Genomic DNA, 13623 nt, shown 5'->3' with positions numbered 1-13623 from the left:
TATATACTTACATAACCGATTATCATGAAATTTTGTACACATGTTGTCAGGGGTTCAGAAACGGGTGGTTTTATCCCGAAAAAAGTACCGTTCCCGAGATAAATAAGAACCAATGAATGCAAGTAAATCCGCAGATAAAAGCTAGTAAGTTAAAATTAAAGTTTTAGATGACTGTTACTGGATTTATGCGCGCTTTAGTGCGTCCAAAGGCAGTTTTGTTGCAGCAGTCGGTAGAAGTCACGAAACCTTGTTGGACTACAGGCGGTGACTACAGTCGACCCCTGTCAACTACCTGCCCGTATCTCCCTTCAATCTAAATCGGAACAGCTTGGTAGAGCATTATTAAGGCCTCATTCAGTTATGGGAAGAGATCCACGTGTAGCAATATGACTTAAAAATATATTTTAATCACCTTTGTGTTTAACTTTCTTAACCCCAGTTTTAAGCAAATACATCAAATGAATTTCATCAAGCAAGTTCTTAGGATTCAGTATATCTTAACTATTATAATTGTATTGTTTGTTGCTTTTTTACGAGTTATTTCTATATTCAAAAACAACATTCAAAACTGATCGATAGTTGAGTCTATTTGCGGTCAGAAATGTGGTCAAAGCTGCGGATACGAAAGCAATTTTCTATTAGATCTCAAAGGTCTGATTGTCGTTATCTATAAATGTGCATAAAAACAGCGTTGACCGTTTAATGAACTTCACTACTACTTAGTTCATGTATTAAACGGCGAATACTTGCATAATTTTTGTGCTATTGATAATTTTCAATATTGCAAGAAAATTCTTGAAAACAAGTTTGTACCTAGGCATAAAATTAATGTAACTTTACCAACTAGAAAAATATAAACAACTAACATTCGTTACAAATTTATTATTTGCTCTAACGTTAAAGGAAAACTTTGTAAGGAAATCTACACACCAAGGAGTTCTTCATGATACGAAATTTTCAAATGTGTGTGAACTCTATCAATCCGAACTTGGTCAGCGCGGTGGACTATATAGCTTGAAAATTTCAGAGGAAATCGTGTTCAGCAGTGGGATACTAATGGTTTGAGGATGAGCTCACGTTCAATATTCATAATCGATTTTAATATCTACTTATGTTTAAATCGGTTTTTGATATATTTTTAGGGTTACGTACCTCCGTACCCGTAAAAACGGAACCCTATTAATAAGACTTCGCTGTCTGTCCGTCTGTCCGTCTGTCACAGGGCTATATCTCCGGAACCGTAATAGATAGACACATGATATTTTTACAGAGGAAGCAAAACGGTGGCAGCTATAACAACAAATACTAAAAATAAAATAAAGTTGAATATTAAAGGGGTTCTCCATACAATAAACAGGATTTTTTCGGCGGTACGGAAGCCTTAAGGTGCGAATTCGACTCGGACTTGGCGAATTATTTTGTTTTAATTTTCTGCTAAAACTTAATTAAACAAAAACTTGAAAACAAAAAGCACTAACTAAGACAAAATAGATTCATATCGTCTTTAATCTTGCGGAGTCTAGTTCTAGTTCCATTGACAGAAATAAAAATAATTGTCTCGAGTTTCTTAATCAAATTGGGTTATCAAAAATCTAAGGAGCGGAAGTAGCGGTACACTTAACAGGGTTATGTGGAGTCCGCCATAACTTTCCATTGTTACAAATAAACGGTGTAAATTAACGGATTCAATTGTTAAACTTCGCCTTGCTTGCGTGTTACGGAAATATTTTAGTTACTTTAACGCGAGCGTAATAAATGACATTTGTTTTTTGGAATTTTTATACGTGGAAATTATGCATAATATTTCCCTACTTCCAATGTGAGGAATACTTTATTTTAATTTGGCACGTAATGTGGCGTCTGTTGTGATTATAATCGAAGCCTTTTAAAACCAAGTACCTAAATGTGCCTTCTTCATTAAAAAGTAGTAGTTAGCAAGTGCTTCAAAAACATAAAATTATAATTTACTCACCGTATCCATAAAAATCGTAAACAATTCCCGCCTCAAGTTGTGTATCTAAGAAATATCTTTTACTTCATTTCCGATTCATTTAAATGTGGCGTCTATCGTGTTATTTATTTAAAGACAATAAACTTTAAGATCGCTCTACATACAAATTTATTTTGCATGCATTCCCGGCCCCATCCGACAAAAAACCGTCCTTCCTTAAATATTTGTATTAAAAAACTACCATGTTACAGTTAAGTGCGTAGTGCGTACATTGCGTAATTTAAGAAAATACAATTAAAACTGTAATTAGAGTTGCGTCGCGCGGAATTACTCGCATTCGTCTATGCGTGTGAACGCACTGTAGAACATTACTTAATTCTATAACGGGTGAAATAACAAGGACGGTTAAGATGATAGCTTTAATCTTTTCTAACAGGAAACTGTTTATCACAATTATAGGAACATGTTTGAAATCAACATCTGGGAGTTAGAAGATAATAGAGCTGTTTTTAACACAATTTTCTTGCGTTAGTTGGAAAATACAAACTATGCTTAATTGTACATAGCAGGAACATATACCTATTATTAAATCTATGTTCTTGCAAGCACTTTGCGTGCTGTGAAAAATATTTTACAAATGCTCCACGATATTTTCTTAGCTAATACAGAAGTACCGGTATACAACTAAATATATGCCTATTCGGTTGTAGAAAATGTATTTTGTAAGGTACCAAAGTAAAAGGAAACGTTTATATTCATGCATTAATATAAACAATATGTACCTACATTGTACATATTTATTAACTGTTTGAACGTAATATTTACCTCATAATGAGGGATTGGTATTTGACTATCACGTGCAAATAGTTATATCTTATAAGGTATATCCATTTGCTCTTTAGATATGAAGTTTTGTATTTACTTACCGAATAATAAAAGAGGCATTATTTAATAGAATTTTAAAAAGATACCAGAATACTGATTTACAATATATAACTTATAGATTTACTATATATAACTAATAATAAGCAACTAGCATAGCATCGATAACCGATGGGGAAGAAAGGTCCTCGAGTGGCGACCACGTGTAGGCAAACGGAGTTCAGGCCGCCCCCCGACCAGGTGGACCGACGACCTGAAGAAGACGGCGGGCAACCGCTGGATTCAAAGGGCACGGGACCGGTTGGAGTGGCGCCAATTAGGGGAGGCCTATGTCCAGCAGTGGACCTCAAAAGGCTGATGGATAGCTATACTAGCTAAGCATAGCTAGCTCTACATAGCAGTTTATACGTACCTACCTACTTTAGGTACTTGTTAAATACATTGTGACAATAAGAAACAGTAATGGATAACGATTGTGTTCATTCTGTTACACGATTTGGCAATAAGAAAGATGTAATTTATTCATGGCCACCATTGACAAACTGCGGTTGCTTTACAAGGATACAATAACTAGAAGTGATGAAATCAGTCGGTAGGTCGTAGAAGTTTTATAAATATTCAAAGAACTCTGATATATCTGTCTGATTCCCATTGAAACTCGCTTAAAAACAGGGCAGGTATAGGTACATTTACCCTATACTATAGGGTAAATGTACCTATTATAGGGCCTACCTATTATAGGGCCTATAGTAAATAAATAATTTTAGAAGAATGAACATAATCAAAATCTACTAAATAGCTTATTTTAAGATGGTAGGTTGAGTATGGCAGTTCAATGGATGAGATTATCAATCCTATCTGGAATCGACTACAAATATCAATGGCGGCAGTAGCCACTTACCATCAGGTGGACTGCATGCACGTTTGCTACATCCCATTATTGTCGCACTGCTGGGCACGGGTCTCCTCTCATATTGAGAAGGATTAGGCCATAGTCCACCGCGCTGGCCAAGTGCGAATTGGTAGACTTCACATAACTTTGAAATCTTTTTTTTTAGAATTCTCCGGTTTCCTCACGATGTTTTCCTTCACCGTTTAAGCTTTTTGAAAAATCAGAGGTGCATGCCTGGGATTTGAACCTCGGACCCCTCGATCAAGAGGCCGCGTTTCTTAAACACTAGGCTATCACTGCTTATGCTATACTATGCTTTGCACATCTAAATTACAAAAAAAGTTTCACAAATTAAAACATCCAACTAAGTCACGATACGATATAGAGCGATTAATGAATAACTATTATACAGAGTTCTCACTCACGAAACCCTTCAGTTAATTTCTGGTAAGTGAAAGCAAATTATCACGTGTGCTCCAATTGAACTGACCGAAAAATAATTCAACTTTCCAATTCGAGATAATGTTTGATAGATAATGTACCGGCGTGAACGTTTTTTGTAATGTCTCGGCTTATCAACAAAAAATGGACTATCAAATATTACAAATTAAATTAATCTTATTAAATTATGAGCGGTTATTACCTACAAGTTTTTTTCTTATACAGTACATATCATGCGTATTTATAGCCGACTTCGAAAAAAAATTCGGAGGTTCTGGGTTCGGCTCTTTGTGTATTACATTTATCTTTCATCAATTACTCCGCAGTACCTCCACCGATTGAGATGATTCGAACGACATTGTATGTGGCCAGTTTCCGAGAGAGTTTCGTTTTGGAAATCGAAAAAAGTTTGCCAATTTTCCTAAAAAATCAAAAATACCCGATTGCTTCGAGTGTTCCTAGACCAATTTAAATTTTCTCTTATTTTGTATAAATAAGTTTAAGTTAGTAGAACTTGAAATTGGTAGAACCTTTATGCAAACTTACATATGTGATGAACTTTACGTATGCTGCAGTTTTTGTTCAAAGACAGAATCAACATACAATTAGCGCATACACTTTAAGTCGTGGGAGACAATAAAGGATTATATGTAATATTTTACATTAAGCTGGAATGCCTCGGAAAAGTACCTTAAAAACAAACACCAACAAAATTTTCGTAGTAACGATCGATGAACATATTGTCTTTTGGTATACTCTTTTAACAGATTATTACCTTGCTGTTAAACAAATAAATCGTAGTGCGAACGCAAATCTATGTGCAAAACGAATGAATGAAAAGATTACAAGTCGAGTGTGAGATACAAATAAAACAAAAGCGAAAGTGAGTGGAAAAGAAACCGACCAGGCTGGGGTCTAGTCTAGTGCTTTATTTTCATACGAAATTGCGTAGATTTACGATACGTACTCCGTCGAATTCACAACAAGAAGCATTTTCGTAGCCTGCCAAATAGGTATGTGTACCTACTGATTGATAAAGTAACGTTATTTAATGCAGATCCAACCCGGTTTGAACTTAGCTCCAAATTCCAGTTTCCAATAGATTGAATTCTTCTTAAAATTGAATTCGTAATTTGAAAATAGATTTATTTCTTCTTTTTGTTTTTGTTTCTTTGATAACTTTGAGAGATTTAAGAGGAGGTGTATCAAAATACGAAAGATAAATAAATAGGAAAAAAATACGTGGTATATTATTTCAAGTAATAAAAGTTTTTAGAATATGAACAACATTGAAGACTCTACAACATTGCCTCCTAATATGCAAAGGAGAAGTGTTAGTCTGTCTCTGTATTATGAACAATGTTTATGAGGTATTGCACTGTTAGTAGAATAAAAGATATATTAAATCTGAATTTGTTCCTCTTCTTTGCAATTAATATATTATATATTTTTCTAATGGAGTAAGTCTACCGCGAGACCTTAACGTAACCCAAACAGCCTATTTTCATAAATAAGATAAGAATCCCTATGATATTTATTTAGTTCCATTGGTACCAGAATTACTAAAGCAAGCATCAATAATATAAATTAGAATTATGAAAGGTTACGTTCACAGTCGGAGATGGTTCGTTACGTAGATAGAGCATAACATAAATCGGTACGTAATAACATGTCAGACCATAAGATTTATAATTTCCCCATACGTCTTACACGTACGATGGTCAAGTTCATTGACATCTAATGTTGTTATTAGACGAAATAATGACCAAGTTCATTACAAAATAGTAATTCGTGTCTACCCATCACAGTTTTATATGATGGATACAGGCAATTTATTTATCTCATCCAAATTTTTATTTCTTATCCAAAATTAGCCACTGATTCCTATGATCATCCGAGGCTACTTAATCCAATTAACACAGGATTTCTAAATAAAATTCGTTTTGATATAGGTTTTAGTTTAGTTTAGTTTATAAGCAGGTTAGATATATGGATGTTCGACAGACTTATTTTTGTGTGTCTTTTGAGGTGATCATCTTAATCCTCAGGAGTGTCGACGAATCTGTGATTGGCTTCAATTAAAACCTGTTCTATATTAAAAATATATCTATGGACTGCAAAAATAAAGTAACCATTGTATTATTTTGATGTTGAAAAAGAACATCAAAATAATCTAAAAAACTATTAGACGAATTCCGAAAAAACTCTACCATTCCCATGACCAAGCACTACGTTCATTTGTGTTTAGCAAATGTAGCACAACGAATTTATTTTCCGGTAAAAACACTGACACAAATACCCAGCAAACCTTGCAGATTATCTCATGTTATCATTACTCTAAAACGGTTGTAATTCGTACCACCGTTACGTAGCTGTCGTGTACATCGTTTTTATGAAGACTGTGATCATTAGCTCGAATGGACTGTACAGTACAGTTCTGTACTTAACGTTTCAGTTAAAATATAATTGCTTGGAGGTCGATGAAAAGATTGGAGTAACAGTTGTTCGGGCTATAGAAGTTATCGCCTCTACAAATATTCTATTAAACCGCTAAGCGTCATTCGTTGTCAACACATAGTGTCCCATTGTAAGCCACGGTTCCTTTCAGGATAAGGGGTTTAGGGTATACTCCTACCATCGCACTGGACAAATGCTGATCATTAAACTTGACATTACCTTGAGATTTTTTACGCTTAAACGTTCAAGTTTTCTCACCAAGTTTTCGTTTTTAGCAATAGCAATTTATAAATTCAACCATAGTTAATATTAGACAATATTTTATATTCTGTCTTATGTACGATTAAAGATAATGACTCCCCTGAGGGGTTTAGCCGATGTTGTATTGTTTTTCACTCTTGAATAATTGCTCATATCGTGTTCGAAATCGATACACTCGCGCTTAGAATAATCTGAGTAAATCTTACTATCTTTAATGAATCGTAATATTATGTTACTTGCAATGGCAGTTGCGTTGTACCTATATATAACATTCGTAATAAAAGCAATAAGTTGTGTATATGTGGGATAGTACCTATTTTGCATATGATTTAGTTGTCCCTTTTATTTTTATTTTTATATAGAAACTCTGACTAAGTGTTTGATTGGTAAAAGTAGTAAGGAAGAAGGAAATCAGTTGGTGTGAGTTTAATAATGTACGTGGTATTTGACATTAGCTCTGAGAAATAAAATAAGAATTAAATATCACCATCAACCTCTCATTTCTGCGATCCCACATACATGTACTTAATAAGAGATTTTTCTAAAGATAATAACTTTTCCACTGATAAATATGGATTTACGAACCTAATACCTTTGAGGTACTATCTAAGTGATGAAAGATACATCAAAATTCCTAATATCTATTTCTTTGCTTATTTATTTACATCAAAATGTGTGGTGTCAACGAAATGATTTCCAAGCGTTTTATGGGGAAGTTAGTCTTTTTCATTTCATACAGATCATAAATACTGATAATATTTTTATGTTTCGGCATGCGAAATACGCCATGAAGCGTCGGTAAATCAATGACGCTCTTAAGATTTCATGCATACGTAGAATCTACATTAAAAAATATTTCGGTTCTATTTGATTTGATTTAGATTTCTTATATTATGCCTAAAGATGCCTATCAAGTCATACCGTACAAAATATATTCACATAATATATCTTCCTACGTAATATTACGTTAAACTTGACAGTTCGATCTGTTAGAATGTTTTCCCACCCTTATCTACATGTTCTGTTATAGATTCCCACTCATTGTTCCTAGGTTTCCTCGACAATGTAGCAGCGATTATTACAATCGATGAGTTTCACCTTTGTTGCTCGAGGAATGGTTTACTTATCGACATCTAACTCGGAGATATCTTGACATTACGATTGTAAATTATGCCTTGTAAGTCTAACAATGTTTGTTTTTAATGTTGGAAACTATGCCGTTTAAATAATTATGGTTTTTAGTATAATTCATTACATAGAAAGAAGTTGCTAACGGTTCTTATGGTCGATGATTTAATGGGGTATAAATACTTTGTAATAGCTACGTCATTTGCTGCATTCTAACCGCTAATCTATGACGTCTAAGAACTAAACTGGAATAAAACCATGATCTGTTCATTAGTTCTTATAAGTAAATTAAAGTAACTTAGTCTTCGTTGTTAAGGAGGATCATAGGCATCTCCCTCGACTCTGTATACCTATTAGAGTAGAGACATTAGTAAGTGGTTACTTTACAGACTAGCGCAACTGCCCATTGTAACAATTAATAGTTATACATTTGCAAGACTAGTTGATGTAGTCAATACGCTGACGAACGCCACAGATTTTTAAATGCCGTTTTTGAAGACCTCCTGGTCATTAACTATGTGAGTTCAAACACACAGATTTTGATTTTAATTTGAATATTTATTCATTATACTCGTTTAAGTAACTTTAGGTATTCAACCTAACAAGAGACAGTATATTACACAGACTGTAGACCGCATATCAGATATCGAATCGTAATGCCTCTTAGCAACTAATATCACTGTATAGTTACGTACTCGTATACTTACACAAGTAGTATTATTTTTTATTTAAGTAATTTATTTGTATAAGTATATGTACCTGTTACGAAATACACTCCGAAATTAAATATATCTATGCGATTACAATTAAGAACATCCGAAAACTATTTTTTGTGAAAAAGTTACGTAAGATGCTACGATATACCTAATATGAAATACTTTTTAAAATTAAAACATTCTCACACAAACACTCTCACACACACATTTTCTATTATTTAACTACTTATAGGTATTAGTAGTTTATGACTATTTTATAGACGAAATTTTATCCTAGAAATCAAGAATGCATTGCTTGATTATCTAGTAAAAGATTACAAATCGTTGTGTTTAAGATCGAACATAACGCTATTTTTCTATTACATATATTATCTGTGGTAGGTCTGCAGACAACATATGGAATAGAAGAGAACAAGCCGGTATGTATTACAACAAGATATCACATTACTTATCTATCTAGGATCCGTATCGATCATGACATCGAGGCAGCAATGGACATGCAAATTGAATCAGACAGTTATAATATTATTACAATTGATCTTTGCTGTATGATAGATAATTTATCTTGCAAACTATTTAGATATATACCGCTAGATTTTTTATAAAAGGTTTCGGTTATTCTACATTCATAAAATCACAATATAAATCAAAGTAGTTGCCATGGACAAACCGGATTTTCGAAATTTAGAATAAGTTGATATCTTATATTTTATATATTTGTTTGATGAAGGATTATGGGCCTGGACATTGGACTGAGGACGTTCAGCTTGGTTTTGTCTCGGGTTTGTCACTGGACTATAAATACAAATTAAAAATGTCAACAATCCAACTATCAGCTATTACACCTATGTTTGCAACCGATGATATAACTAAAGACTACTAGAAGGTTTTGACATAGACATCGCGCTTGGCTGTAAGTGTCGGTGAAAGCAGCAGATTAGTAACACGGGAATAAGACGCTGTTGTTCATCCTGAATTTTATTCTTAGTTCTCGTGCAAAATCCACTGGAAAAGTGTTATTCAAGGCCATCGTCATCATCAACCCATACCCACAGCTGGTCACGGGACTCACGAGTCACCTCTCAGAATGAGAAGGATTCGGCCATAGCCCACCTCGTTGGCCAAGTGCGTATTGGTGGACTTCACATACCTTGCAAAACTATTTTTAAAGGTTTCTCAGGTATGCAGGTTTCCTGGCGATGTTTTCCTTCACCGTTTAAACAAGTGATAATTAATTTGTAATTCGCACATAACTTTGAAATATCAGAGGTGCGTGCCGGGCTTAGATCCTTGGACGTCTCGATCGAGAGGCCAAGTTTCTTAACCAGTAGGCTATCACTGCTTAGTCCGAGGGGCATTAGCTGTAAAATAAAACTGTCACAGCCTTACTCACGTACATATCCTAGTAACCCCGTATTTAGGCAATCAAGTCATGGATACGGTGCGATGGTGTGGTCCTATTAACTCAGCAAGTGGTACGTCGTGAACACTACAGTTACATGGGTTCCGTTACCGCTGTAACGAGCAACACGACTTGCGACGAAGCGTCACTGCACCGGGACAGTTTGAAGATGGGAAAGGAATCTTTTTATCTTTCTCCTTCGTTTTAAATGGATTACGTAAGAACATTTAAGATGATAGGAATTTAATTCGCTTTCTAATCTATACATCTATGTAAATGTTTATCATTTTAAAATCGTTTATCAATTTCTCTGTCTGGTCCGTTTGAAATTTGGTAAATATAGAGATGCATTGGATGCAAAATTTACGCAACGATACAAACACTTTCTTTACATATTTTTTTCCCGAAAATCTGAAATTTTACAGTCCTGTTTCTCCTGATACCTTCCTTCCTAATTTGCATTGGTTTTTTCAGTTTCTTTACAACCCTGTAATATATTATTAATGAAAGATATACACATGTTAATTTTAATTTCTTCAACACTTTAACTCTTGTGATGTAAATATGCCTAGCTTTTCCAAGAGCAAACCATAAGATTATTGATGACATGTTATGTTTCGTACTTATGCAATTTATCCCACAAGTTCACACGGAGCGGTCACATCCGCAACCGCAAATCGTACCGGTACTTAAGCCCCGCTGCTCACTAGTTTACTAGAATCCCGCATATGCATTCTATAAGCCATGCTATGCACTAAACCTGCTTGTAACATGGCGCTAAAGAACTTGCACTATAAAGTAAAAACTTTTCTAACAAATAAAGTAGACCATTAGGCCTTACGTCAGTCACTGGTCAGTGGGTCGGTATTTTCGCTGCTAGTCACGTATAGAAATTATTTCTTTGATACGGCAGTGAGATAAAGGAAGTTTATGTTCCTACAGAATTTTTGTTACCACAATTTACGAGCGTTGAAAAGACTAATAATGTATCTTCGACTAAACGTAATTGAAATACGTAAAATAAATGACTCTTGTGCCCATTAAAGATCATAGCTTCTTTAACTTCTTTTATTTTTTCTTAATTTTAAGATAAGTTCATTAAAAATTATTACTAAAAGTTTTACTAAATACAGTGACTAATAATTACTGTAAGTAATTGGTAAGATACTATCAGTAATAATTATTAGGTACCGTAGGTAATTATTATTGAGTGTAATTTATACTTTGCGTTCAGTCCAAATAGATTCTAGAAGTATGTATTCCAAAAAATCCTATTATTCCTAAATATGTTAATTGTCGATTGCAATTAGCCAAATTTCGAATTAGAAATATCTTTGGATTCACAAAAGAAAATTATAATAGCCATATATTAAACCTACTGCTTGCGTTACGAAACGCTAGATATTTAAAATGCGGTTTAGATACATCATCAGCGTTCCTCGCATATGAATTAATTCATTTAAATACTTACAGACCGACTTAATCTTTTAAATTTAGCCTTATTTATTAATGAGTAATTTATAAAATTATGAAGAGATTGTTTTGTTGATATATAACTATAATATATAGTGTTATTAGGTACTATATCTATCGCGGAGGTGGGAAATTTTAATTGAAAACTGTGTATTTAGCAAATGTTCTAAAAAGGCATCTCTATTTTTTATGTATAATTTGTCTGATTAGTGTTTGTAACACGTTTTTTCCAAAAATTCTGCCAGCTCTTACCTATTTTCTCTTCCTATCCTTAATCTTCATTATATTATTTTATTTGATTCACCGCAATGTTTCGATAAATCAAAGAATATATGGACATCGGCCAGTTTAGAAATCATCTATTGAAGATGTCTCACATTATTATTATGAGTGATGATTACGAAAATGTGAGTGCATTTGAACTATAAGGAGCTTACGTAATCGATTGGTTAACATACTTAAAAGGTTAACTAAACAGCCATTGAAAAAATCAGCCTTTCTCCGTCGAGGATTCACGTCCATCTATTGAATCGTATCAATAAATGTCTGTTTGTAGACGGGTGAATAAAGAGAGCGATTAGTAAGAATGAAACGAACTAACCGCTTGTCCGTGGTAACCAGGCTAGAATATTTATTGGCTGTTACGAAATTGAACAATCATATAAATATTATAAGATTAAATCAACTTTCACAGGAACCGTGGCATAAATTAATGAGCCTAGATTAGTTGATTCTTTATAAAATTTAAATATTAAACGAATAGGTATATAATCTATCTTATTGTGGTCGTCGCTTCTCATGGACATTTAATATCAGCCCAAATTGGATTTAAGTTCTGAGCAAGCCACAGATGTTTTGCTACCATTAAGATTTTGGCAAGTGTCGTGTATACAAAATTTGAATTAATGTTGGGAAGCTGTAACCGTTTGGTGGTCAGGTAATCATTCTAGTTTTCTATTTTAATAATAAAACCAATATCTTTATGTAGAATTTAACATCACAAATAACTTATATTACATATTCGATTAAAGGCGAATAATGAGATTGTAATACTTCAGATAAACACCTGATAAGCATCTCGAATTTCGAAAAACAATGACTAGCTATTTCTGAAACAAGTAACGTGTAACCATAAAAAATAAACAAGTAAAAAGCAAGTATCTTTGGTTTTACGGTTTTTATTACTCGCAATGCCTAATAGTAAACTCGATACCACACTCAGGTTTTATCTCAGTATTTTTAACCTCAGCTTATTTATTGCGTTTCAACTCGGAGATAAATCTTTAAGTTCATCGTTATTCGAACACGGCTAACTTGCCGGAGGTCTTAGTATCCAGTTATCTTTTGTACTATTATATTGTATCAAGGTTAATGTCTGCTTAATGGACCTTAAATGTGGCTTTAGGGTAATCAGATTTTCAAATTGCAAATGATTTACTAAAATGACCGAAAATGTGTAACCTTAACCTAGTATTCGAATAAAAGTTTATGTTTTTGAAATGCAGGACTTTTTGGTTCATATACCTACTTGTAGTTTAGGATTGCCCATGGTTCCTGAAATATATGCTGTGAAGCTGTAGCTTAAAGCAAGTGCAACAAAAGAAATTTAGTGATAAAATCTTTATCTTCATTTTTAGTTAATAGTAAAAAACAGGCATGTAGTATGTCTGTTGTTCTAATTTAATCTTAATCTTATTGTCACGGTTGGAAAAAAAAGGAATGTTACCTGAAGCCGATCACAGATGGATTGGTTCCTTAGCACTAAGTTCAATTACGGGATGCCTCGTGAGAAAGATTACAGTTGAGTATATAATTCTTTGTGGCTTCCATTAATGGTAGAAAGCTGTGATCTGGTTTGAAGAATGTGGTAACGAAGAGATACTAATTTGTGGAATTAAAAATGTGTTCTCAGGGACAGAAATTAACCGGTAACCACATATCTTTGAGAACTTTTTTTAAGGTTACAGGTATGAAGGTTCTCTCACGATGTTTTCTTTCACCGTTAAAGCAAGTAATAATT

General features: G+C 33.8%; 1 protein-coding gene across 1 annotated transcript in view; it reads right to left on the bottom strand.

The window, feature by feature from the left end:
- Positions 1-13623, bottom strand: part of cyr (cypher) — a 38059-nt gene that overhangs the window by 5405 nt on the left and 19031 nt on the right. The gene's annotated exons all lie outside the window — the stretch shown is intronic.

This window comes from Epargyreus clarus, unplaced genomic scaffold (assembly GCF_041222505.1).
Source record: "Epargyreus clarus isolate Ecla_fem2 unplaced genomic scaffold, WU_Ecla_fem_2.2 ptg000001l, whole genome shotgun sequence".
NCBI classification, from domain to species: Eukaryota; Metazoa; Arthropoda; class Insecta; order Lepidoptera; family Hesperiidae; genus Epargyreus; species Epargyreus clarus.
This window is presented reverse-complemented; position numbering and strand designations above follow the sequence as displayed.